Below are 12,142 nucleotides of genomic sequence, written 5' to 3'. Positions count from 1 at the left end.
GCGTGGTCATATGCGAGGCTTATAAAACAAAGTATTCTGTAACATTTCGGTCTTTCACCTTCTGGTAACTACATATAAAATAACGCACAGCTTAAAATTGAATACAAGTATGTTGGGGGATGCACCATCGTACATTATGAAACCTCTATTGTTAAAGCACTGAATCAGAAAGCCACAGAATTGAATCCTCGTGGGTGCAGTGGAGAATAGTCACGTGTGCATGCTTAGTGCTACAAAGTCGCAGTCTGTGACTGTAAGCACTATGACTATGTAAGTCCTTATTTTAAACTTGCATTGCACATAGTATAAACTAGGATGCTAAAAAATGTGCAAAAAGGTTTAAGATTTTAAAACGTGCTTCCAAAATATGGATTTGATTAATACCCATATTGTACGTTGTGCAAATATTTTTATATCTTTTAACAGCACACATTTCACAGCTCAGCTGGTAACTCCCTTACAGTACCTCTCAAAAAGACTAAACCTGTCTCATAGAGTGTCTTTTCACGAAAAGTATGGGAACTTTTTTACGTATATTAAAAATGTTTGGCATGTCGTGTTCCTCAGACCCCACCTTCGACCATTGCTCGCACCCCTCGTGTGACGTGTATTGCAGAAAGAGAGGTTCTGTTCCCAAGTCACGCGGTAGAAGTGGCGTTACAAAGTCACACAGCTACCAGGATTTCAGTTTGCTTACGTGTGACTTTTCAATGTCTTGACTGTACTTATGCGCGCCATCTCAAAGCTTTATGTGTGACAGACACATAGAGTGACGATTTATATAAAGTATATACATCTTCGAAATTACCCCTTCCAAAAACTGTAATTGTCTAGAAACTGCTTTACAACTGCTACAATACTCCTAAAAATGCATGTAATAGGTTACTGGCCTATCCCTTTCTAAACGCGACACAAAGTACCTGGCAGCTGTGGCATCTCAATGATCAACTCTCTGTGTACCTCTGTGCCCTGGCTAGATTTCAGAGCAGGACCGTGAGTGTCATACCCTATCAAAAAATGAACATACAACCAAGAAGACATTTGCAAATGTACATCTCCTATAAACTGCGCTGACAATGAATGTTGCTTGTTAAGCATATGATTACAGTTGGCAAAGCCTGTCTTTTTATTTGCCGCAGGATGATGGTGCCAGTCAATGATGCCACTCAAGTTCTAGCAGTTTACTCCATTGACCCTTACTTACGTTTACCTTTATTAGGGTGGTGTGATCAGCAGAAAGGTGGGAGCAGGCAATCCCGGCATCAAGGACATAACTCCACTTGTCTCTCAAACAGCAACCTGCACAGAGAGGCACTGCTTATCCTCTTGATACTTTAAATAGTTTTTGAGCAGGCCACATTGTAAAGTTGGCAGGTAGGGCCTAGCACGTGGCGGTTGGTTAGCGCAATAATGACTATGGACACTCAATGTAGGTTAGCCGGAAAGACCCCGAGCGGTCTTCCGCGTCTTTATTTATACCCCGGCGCGAGCCCGCCCCGGGGTTGTGCGTGCGTGCGTGGGGGAAAGATACAATGTAGTGGAGAGCCCGAGTGGCTCTCTACATCCCTCCTTTGTTTTAGTTCTTTCAGCTCCCTGACACTCGGACCACAGTTCAAGGAGCTGTCCATGCAAAGTCTCTGAGCCGTTGGCTGGGCATCGGATTGGGCCTCAGGCTGTAGCGATGACTCCGGGTCCCTGATGGTTCGACAACCCCAGCCGGGGTTATCCTTGGACCGGCGCTCGCCTCTAGTGCCCTTGGTTGACTCGGCTCGATGCCGAGGCCGGGTGTCAGTGGCCTCGGTTGAATCTCTTCTCGTGACGGTCCTGGCAGGGAACTCGGGGACCTGGGATACTCTGCGTCTTCGAACACCAGCTCCTCCGCTTCCGTTTCTTCCACCCGCTGGTGTCCGGCGGCTGCCTCAGTTGCCTTCCTGAAGCATGAGATGTTTCGTGTCACAGTCTGTCCGTTTCTCATTGCAGTGACCATTGTCCCTTGGATCTTGACCACTCTCCACACTTCGGGTTCAAATGGTGTTCTAAACTTCCATCCGGGATGGCGATCCTTGACGACCACTGCATCCCCTTCTTTGATGTCTGATTCTTTGGCACGGCGATACAGGCTTGCTTTGGCGTTGGTGGCCTGCCTCCGTGCTTGGGTGGCCTCAGCGTCCCTTTCTGCCGGCACCCACGCACTCGCCGTTAGTATGCTGTCTCTGGGGGCCCTCTTGAACAGCACGTGAGCCGGGGCGCACTTGGTCGTCGAGTGCGGGGTCTGTCGGTACGCCCCTAGGAACTGATCTAGGGCCATCTCCAGGTCTTCGCCATTGTCCACCGCTATCCGAAGGGCTCTATTTATCGTTCGCATCAGTCTCTCCACTTCTCCGTTGGCTTGAGGCCACAGCGGGGTGATCTTCCTGTGCTTGATTCGGAGGGCTTCCAGGTATGACTGGAACTCTCTCCCTTGAAAGGGGGGTCCGTTGTCGGACTTGATTTCCTCGGGGAGTCCCATCGTGGCGAACACGCGGTTCAGTATCTTCTTGACCTGTGGGAACGCTGTGGATGCGATGACTTCCACGATTGGGAATTTCGAGAATGAATCCACCAGCACTAACATGTGCCTTCCGTCCGGGAAGCTGCCGAAGTCGATACTGAGTTGAGTCCAGGGAGCCCGAGGCACATCTTCCGTGATTACAGGTGCTGGAATAGGTTCGCCCCCAGTGATCGTGCAGGCGTGGCAGGCTCGTATCATTGCTTCCACTTGGCTGTCCATCGCTGGAAACCACACCTTGCTCCTTAGGCGCGCTTTCGTTTTAGCCATGCCTTGGTGTCCCACGTGGGCTAGGCTTAACGCTCGTTGTTGGAGGCTCTCTGGCATGACAATGAGGTGCCCTCGCAGGATTAATCCTTCTTCACCCACACTGAGTTCGCTGCGTATGTGCCATAGCTGCTGCCTAGCGTGGCTGACTTCGGGTCGAAGGCTAGCGGCGCCATTGAGGAAGCGAGCCCAGCGGTTTTCCTCGAGGGCGCGGCGGACTTTCGTGAGAGTCTCATCTTCTGCAGTGGCGTCTCCGATCTCCTTGAGCGACATGTTGTCTGGACATGCAGCCTGCGTGACCATGTGCACAATCTCCTCCACTTCTTCCCCGTCCTCGGTGGGTGGCAGTTGTGAGGTGACGTCCGGGTGCCGTGACAGGTAGTCGGCGGGGTTGTGGGCCCCGGGTCGGAACACAACATTGAATCTGTAGCCCTGCAGCTGGACAGCCCACCGTTCGATTCGTGGGGGAGCCAGCCGTGAAGTCCCGGCGAAGAGGGGCAGGAGAGGCTTGTGGTCCGTGACCACCGTGAATTCCTGTCCACAGAGGTAGAGATGGAAATGCTGGCATGCCCACTTGATGGCTAGGGCCTCCCTCTCTATCTGTGCGTACCTGGTCTCTGTGTCTGTCAGTGCCTTGCTGGCGTAGGCGACTGGTCTCCACTCTTCCGGGCCATACTCTTGCAAGAGAACGGCCCCTGGTCCCACGGGACTGGCGTCCACAATCAGTTCGGTCTTTCTCCTTGGCTGGAAGTAGGCCATGGTGGTGTTGTCCAGAAGACCAGCCTTGACGTTCTGGAAGGCTTTATTTGCGGCCGCGGTCCAGTCCCACTTCTGATCGGCTCGGGTGAGGGCCCCGAGAAGTTCCGCGATGGCAGCCAGGTTCGGAATGAACCGGCCGCAGTACGTGGCCATGCCTAAGAAGCTGCGCACTTCAGTTGGGTTTCGAGGCATGCTGGCAGCCTTGATCGCCTACGCTTTCTTTGGGTCCACTTTGAGGCCTTCCCTGGTGAATGTGTATCCGAAGAAGTCCACCGATTCCTGGTAGAAGGCACATTTAGCTCGGTGCAGGGTCAACCCGCTGTCAGCAAGCCTCTGTAGGGTCGCCCTCAGGTTGGTGTGGTGTTCTTCGAGGGTCGAGGAATACACGAGAATATCATCGCTAAGGTTAATTACACCTGTCAGACCGGACAGAACCTCGCGGATGGCGTTTTGAAAAACCTCGGCCGCCGATGAGACGCCGAAGCTGAGCCGGGTGTAGCGACGCAGCCCTACGTGCGTCGAAAAGGTGGTGATGTATCTGCTGGCCGGCTCCAACTCCAGCTGGTGGTAACCTGAGTTGAGATCCAGCTTCGAAAACCACTTTGCCCCGTTGAGGTCCGCTATGATATCATCCATGGTGGGGGTGATATGTCTCTCGCGCTTGACAGCTGTGTTCGGAAGTCTCATGTCCACGCATAAGCGAATGGCTCCTGGCTGCTTTGGTTTGGGGGCGACGACCAATGGGGAGACCCAAGGTGTCGGTCCCGACACTTTTTCGATTACCCCCAGATCTTCGAGCTTCCGCAGCTCCTCTTCTACTTGTGGCCGGAGATTGAAGGGTACCCGCCTGTGCCTGAGTGCGACGGGTCTGACTGTCGTGTCTATGTGGAGTTTGAACCTCCGTCCCTTGAGTTTGCCTAGGCCTTTGAACAGCTCGGGGAAGTCCTTTAGCATGAAGTCCGCGTGTGCCTGGTGCTCCTGGTTGGCAAAGAAAACCAGGCCGAGATCTTCCGCGGTGTGGCAGCTCAGGAGGGTGCCCTTCTTGCCCTCTGTGATATGGAACTTGGTCTCAGTGGAGTATTCCCCGTTGACTACGGTGGTTTGGATTACCCCTCAAAGAGGTAACGGTTCCGTCCCTCCATAGGTGTATATTTTTGCCATAGATGGTGCCAGTATCGGTTTCGGGGACATCTTTTCATATTGATCCGAGTCCATGACGGTGACGGACGCTCCGGTATCAATCAGCGCGCTGACGCTCGTCCCATCAACGGTGATGGAGCACATGGGTGGCGGCCTTCTTTTCGTCGATGCTCGGCTGACATAAGAGACAACGTACACCTCGTCATCTTCGTCGTCCTCGTATCTGGGCCGTCTGTCTTGTGCTTCGGTGTCAGGTGGAGGTCGCTCCTGATCAATAGATAGCTGTTGGATTCGCTGGGTCACCGCTCGGGCACTTGGGCCTGCTGATCTGAATTTACCTCCTCTGCAGACGGCGGCAAAATGATTTAGGCGACCGCATTTCAGGCACGTGTTGCCTTTGGCGCCGCACGTGGCGGTGGCAGGGTGATCTTCGCCGCAGTATCCGCAGCGGTTTCTCCGTGGCGGGCCTTGTCTTTGCCGTACTGGCGGGAATCGCCTGTGGATGGCATCTACCCTCTCTTCTTTGATAGTCGGGGTTCGCGCCATTGATGGGGCGATGACCGGGGTGCGTAGCGCCACCTCCATCTCTTCAGCTCTGGCATCGGACAGTTCATGTGATCGGGCCAGGATGAGTATCTCATCAAGCGATATCCCTGGTTGCCTGAGGATTAGTTATCTCAGTAACTTCGACTTGCATCCGACTATGATTTGATCCCGGATTTCTTCCCTGGGGTCGGCGAATGGGCACGTGCTCGCAAGTCGACGGAGTCGAGCATAGTACATGTCGACAGATTCAGACTCAGTTTGCCAGGCGCGCTTGAACTTGAACTTTTCAAAGTCGTTGTTCAGCTGTGGGTCGAAATGGGCGTTGAGGGCCGCGACAGCGGCATCGTAGTCATGATCGGGTCCGGTATTGGGAAGCGATTCGAATAGGTCGTAGATTTCTTGCCCCCCCTAGAGTATGAGAAGTGACCTCTTTACTGTCCCATCCGTTTCTCTGGTGCCCTTGAAGTACAAATTGAGGTGCCCGACCCACGCTCTCCATCGGAGCGCAGCTGTCGCCGGGTCTGAAGTCTCGCTGAAAGGCGGGATGGGCGCTGCGCCGGCATGCAGGTGGGCAGGAGGTGCGGGTGCAGGGGGTCCCGCTGGGACTTGGGCTCCCCCTTGTGCTTGGGCCTGTGGGAGGACTGCAGGCACTACTGGTGGCGGCTGGACTGCCGGCGGTGGGGGCTGAACAGCCCCGTCTTGGGGGGTTCCTGTCGCGTTTTGGCTCATGGTGAGGCTTTATGCGCGGTGAGGCTCTATGCGCTGTTTTCTGGTGCTTTCCGGAGTCAAAAGTGGCGTTGGGGTGCCACGTGATGGAGCGCTGTGAGGACTTGCCCAGGGGTGAGTGGGCCGAGATGCAGGCGGGGCGCCTGGGGCTTCAGGTGTAGGCACGTTGGCTTTGCTAATGCTTGTTTGTGGCCCTGCAGTGCTTTCCTTTATGTGATGAAGTCTTTCTCTTTATGTTTTTTTTTCTTCAACCGATGACAAAGCACAGGTGGCAGTATTCGCGTGGATGTACTGTTCGGGGCGTCCAACTGCCGATTCTAATATGCCACTGCCAATGCTTGATGAGGGCGTGTGCAGCGCGGGCAGGCCGAGCGCCAGCAGGGCCGAGTGTGGAGCCTCGCGAGCACACGGGGCAGATGCGCCGCTCGCGTGCCGTCTGCAGAAGGGGCGGATCCGCCGCAGGCCGTGGCCACGTGGTGCAGCAGCGGGGCCTCGTAGGAAGCAGGCGCACCTCCTCCACGCCGGCCGGCGAATTGAGGAAGCGCGGGGATCGCGCAGGCGGGGCCGAAGAGCACTCACCCACAGGACGACACCGCTGTGCACCGGCTCCGCGAGTCCCGCCAGCTGAAGGCGCTCCCTCACGGGAGACGCGTGGGCGGGTCTCGGGTGGAGGATGAATCGGCACAACGGAGCGGGTGGGCACCGCAGCAGGAGACCGGCACCACAGCGAGCAGGCGGCAGCAGGCACACGTGGGGAAACAACCGGCCTCGTCGCCAGTGTAAAGTTGGCAGGTAGGGCCTAGCACGTGGCGGTTGGTTAGCGCAATAATGACTATGGACACTCAATGTAGGTTAGCCGGAAAGACCCCGAGCGGTCTTCCGCGTCTTTATTTATACCCCGGCGCGAGCCCGCCCCGGGGTTGTGCGTGCGTGCGTGGGGGAAAGATACAATGTAGTGGAGAGCCCGAGTGGCTCTCTACACACATGACAGCAGCAGAGTGACCACAATGCAGATAATAAACACACGGTACTGCCCCGAGAGCCTCGAACAATACTATTACAAATGCAGAGAGGAGCTCTAATTGCGTGACTAATGCATTTCAATGCAGTAACGCAAATAAAAGCACTGAAATGTGTTAGTTTAACTCCTGATGCTAGGTACTGTAGCATCGCAGTCCAGTTGTTCCGCGTCACGTGACTCACCGCAAAGGATTGTGGGAGTGACGTGACGCGAACAGCATTCCTGATCGCGGTGCGAGGACCCCGATGCCGGCTCTCCCCTCTTGGAAAGAAAGAAAGAAAGAAAGAGCCTCTTTAACGCACCCATGTGTCCTGGTCATCACTGGAGGGGAGGGTGCAGCTCCCTACACCACAGTGGCGACGAGGCGCCAGAACCCCCCAGCACACCCAGGCCTCCATCAAGGTAGGGGAGAGCCGGTGATCGCTAGTGTGGGTGCGGCCTGCTCGCCGCATCCAGCCAGGCGCATTTGCAGGAAGGGGTGGTCCCCAAGTCACACCACATGAGGCCTTGTCGCGTACATCTGCGCGCGCCTCACACCTCACCCTACCCACGACCACCAAGCCTAGGCCTACTCCCAGGGGTGCTGTGTGGCCCAGAAGAAGCTCTGCACCAGGTACGCCGCAACTGCACCACAAGCCAAGTATCCCAGCCACTCGCCGGCCACTACAAAGAGCATGCAGCCCACCAGACCGCGTGGCACCACCACAGTACACTGGAGCACAGCGCTTCAAGCGAGAAAGCACAAGGGAACCCTGCTCAAGAGCACAACGCTACGGGCGAGAGGACATAAGGGCTTCCTGCCCTCAACCGCGCACGCCAATTACTGGACCATTAACATCGGCACCACATCAAGGCGTTCCGCATTCCACGCTACCCGCATCATGTGCGCCCAATTATTTATTTTTGGAAGTAGGGACAGGTTTCAGTGCTGTTTAACGAAGTAGGGACAGGTTTCAGTGCTGTTTAACGAAATGTCATTTAACTAATGGAAGAATAGGCGACTTTTTCTTATTTAGGGTTTACTTACCAACCCTAAGTAAGGAGAACCAACCATGAAGTGGGCCGACTGGAAGGGGTATTTCCTGAACTACTTATCTGCACTGGAAGACGAGGGCGAGGAGGTGTTCTCGAACAAACGCCGGAAGAAAATACTCCTACATAATCTGGGCGGGAAGGCCTGCGCGTCTACAAGAATATAGTGAAGAAGACCAGGGCTTCTACAGACGACGATGTGTTCAACATGCCCTGGAAGACCTTGACAACCATTACCAGCCTGTAATATGCACAGCCATCGACTGGTATAATTTTTTCCAGCGGAAACAGACCGAGTCGGAATCAGTGGAGTACTTCCTGGCGGTCCTCAAGAAGCTAGCCATCAACTGCAAGTTCGGCACTCTACATGATAACCTCATCCGAGACCATAATGCGCACTATCCACTCCAGTGCCCAGGAGAAGTTATGGGTTAGTGGTGAAGCGTCCCTCCTGGAGATCATCGCAATAGTCAAAAGAGCTGAACTATCTAAACGGTGCACACTCGCTGCCAAGAAGGAACCTCCCCAACAGTCCATGGTGTGCAAAGTGTCCGACCGGAGAGCCCGACCGCAAAACCTGTGACCCTTTCTGGCGCTACCTCCAACAGACAATCTACGTCCACATCCAAAGGGCCCAATCGCGCTCCCATGGATAATCAAGGAACCTGCTATAGATGCAGCAGCCAATCCCACATGGCAAACAATAGAAAGTGCCCAGCATTCCTCGTCAAATGCTCCTTCTGCGACGTCACAGGTCATTTTGGCAAGGTCTGCCGGCGGAGGCCCAGAAGTGCTGCAGTCAAATATGTCTAAGATGACCCCGACGACCAAGAGGGGGCAGACCAATCTGACCAAGATTGCATACTCTGCATCGAGGACCAAATCCTGGGCATCGGCGGTATCGCCAAGAAGAAGCCATCATGCACGCTGTTGATAGGAGGCGTCCAGATAGTCATTGTGGCGGATTCCGGTTCGCCGTACACCATCATCCAAAAACAGATATGGGACAAAGACTTTGCCCTTGTGGTGGGGAACCATCTTCACCCCACTGTTGTCCACCCAGTCACATACACAGGGGAAATAATGAATACACAACAGCTTCGGAGCACAGACCACGCACCCAACCACCGAACCGACGCCCCCCTCCGCCACCCTCCGCACCTGGACCTCGGTCAGCACCGAAGACACCATCCACACGATGAACACCATTCACTCCGGATGACCAACCGACCCATGCCCCCACCACATCTTCAACAAGGCCGACTCCGCCATCGCACCCCAGCTCCGGGACATCATCAACTGCTCCTTCGACACCGCCACCTTCCCGGAGAGCTGGAAGCATGCCGAACTCAGCGCCCTCCTGAAGAAACCATCAGCAGACCCCTCCGACCTCAAGAACTACCGCCCCATCTCGCTCCTCCCTTTTCCTGCCAAAGTCATCGAGAAGACCGTCAACAGACAGCTTGCCGCCTTCCTCGAGACGAACGGATCCCTCGACCACTCGCAGTCCGGCTTCCGAGACAACCACAGCACCGAGACCGCCCTCATCGCAGCCACTGACGACATCAGGTCCCTGCTCGACAACGGGGAAACAGCGGCCCTCATCCTCCTGGACCTCTCCGCAGCGTTCGACACCGTCTGCCACCGCACCCTAGTACAGCGCCTCAGCAACACTGGAATCCAAGATAAGGCACTACAGTGGATCATCTCGTTCCTCGCCGGCAGAACCCAGAGAGTCCGCCTCCACCCGTTCAGATCCGAGGCCACCGATGTCATCTGCGGAGTACCTCAGGGATCATCACTCAGCCCCACCCTCTTCAACGTCTACATGCGCCCCCTCGCAGCCATCGCACGCCAACACATCCTCAACATCATCTCCTACGCCGACGACACCCAGCTGATCCTCTCCCTCACCAACGACCCAGCCACCACCAGAACCAACCTACACGAAGGGATGAAAGACGTAGCCGAGTGGATGATGAACAGCCGCCTGAAACTGAACTCAGACAAGACGGAAGTCCTCATCCTCGGATCATCACCCTCTGCCTCGGACGACTCCTGGTGGCCCCCCGCCCTGGGCAGCGCACCCAAACCAACGGACCACGCACGAAACTTGGGCTTCATCCTGGACTCCTCCCTCTCGATGACCAGACAAGTCAACGCCGTCTCATCTTCATGTTTCAACATCCTACGCATGCTCCGTAAGATCTTCCGTTGGATCCCCACCGACACCAGGAAGACGGTGACCCAGGCACTGGTCACCAGCCGACTGGACTACGGAAACAACCTCTACACCGGAACCACAGCCAAACTACAGAAAAGACTCCAAAGCATCCAAAACGCCTCCGCACGACTCATCTTGGACATCCCCCGACACAGCCACATCTCCGGACATCTGAGAGACCTACACTGGCTCCCCGACAGCAAGAGAATCACGTTCTGACTCCTCACCCACGCACACAAGGCCCTCCACGACCAGGGCCCCAAGTACCTCAACAACCGCCTGACCTTCTACACTCCCACCCGCCAGCTACGATCAACCAGCCACGCCCTCGCCGCCGTCCCACGCATCCGAAGAACCACCATGGGAGGAAGATCCTTCTCCTACCTGGCAGCTAAGACGTGGAACACTTTCCCCATCCCCCTCCTCCTGACCCAAGATCACCTCTCCATCAGGAAGCCACTCAAGACCTGGCTGTTCGAGCAGTAGCAGACCCCCCTCCCCAAGCGCCTTGAGACCCTCCGGGTGAGTAGCGCGCTATATAAATGCATTGATTGATTGATTGATTGATTGAACGAATCCCCATTGGGGGATACCGGCAGCTCATGTTCAAGTTCAAGGGCAGGCACATGACCGCAAAGTTGTATGTCGCGCAGAAAGGCCCCTCGATCCTAGGGTGGGCAGACCAGGGAGAATTGGGCATCCAGCTCAACCCAGGCGGGGACACGCAAGTGTTGTCGATGGACAACTCATCCACACCAGCCTCGTTGAAAGCAACCTTTCCAGCAGTCTTCAGCGACCACATTGGGAAGATGTCCAAGTTCACCCATAAAATCATGCTTAAAGAGGGAGCGGTGCCCGTCTCCCACAAAGTCAGGAACATCCCATTCAACTGCAGGGAGGCAGTTCAGCTTGAGCTCAAAGGGCTGGAAGACAACAACATCATTGAAACAATAGATTGCGCCGAGTAGCTTGCACCTTTGGTGGTGGCGCGCAAATAGAGCGGGAAGACACGCCTTTGCATTGATCTCCGCGAACTCAACAAAAACATCATCGTCGACAAGTTCCCGCTGCCCAAAATCAACAAGCTTCTAGCCTAGACCAAGGGGGTCAAATGGTTTTCCACCATCGATCTCAAATCCGCTTACCATCATGTATCGCTCCATCCATCGTGCCAGAATCTCACCTCTTTCATCATGCCCTTCAGCTGCTACTGGTTCCGACGGCTACCCTTTGGCCTTGCATCTGCATCGCCATTGACAACGAACCCCAGTTCACATCCACCAAGTGGACAGCCTTCACCAGTCGCAACGGTATCCAGACAAAACACACACCTGTCTACCACCCGGCTGGCAACGGCCAAGTGTAACACTTCAACAGGGTGATCATGGGCTCAGTCCAGGCCACCATCAGAGCCAGGAAGAACTGGGAGACCGAAGTAAAAATCACAGTGTGGGCGTAACGTATCACACCCACCCTCACAGGCTACAACCCGTTCAAAATTCTGAGAGGCAGAGACCCATTTACCAGAGACAATATAGCCTGGATGAACATGCGTCTCCAGAACAAATGGTTCCCGGCCATCGTCCGAAGCAACATTGAGAAGGCCCAACGCATATACAACGCACACTATGATAAGAGGCATAATGTGCGAGCAGCCACACTTACTAAGGTCGATTGGGTTCGAGTCAAGAAGGGTCACCCAGGACAAAAAGGAAACAGCAAATTCAGAGAACTCCTACCGGTAGCGGAGACATACATACGTTCAGCTTTGTTGAGTGATGGCAAGTTGTGGTGACAATCCAGAATGGCCTGGTGCAATAAAATCCTTCAGTGGGGCATGGGCAGTAGCAATAGCGATCCTGTAGAAAGCAACAGCACC

Source organism: Lissotriton vulgaris, chromosome 1_1 (genome assembly GCF_964263255.1).
Source record: "Lissotriton vulgaris chromosome 1_1, aLisVul1.2, whole genome shotgun sequence".
NCBI classification, from domain to species: Eukaryota; Metazoa; Chordata; class Amphibia; order Caudata; family Salamandridae; genus Lissotriton; species Lissotriton vulgaris.
Note: the sequence above shows the minus strand (reverse complement) of the source record.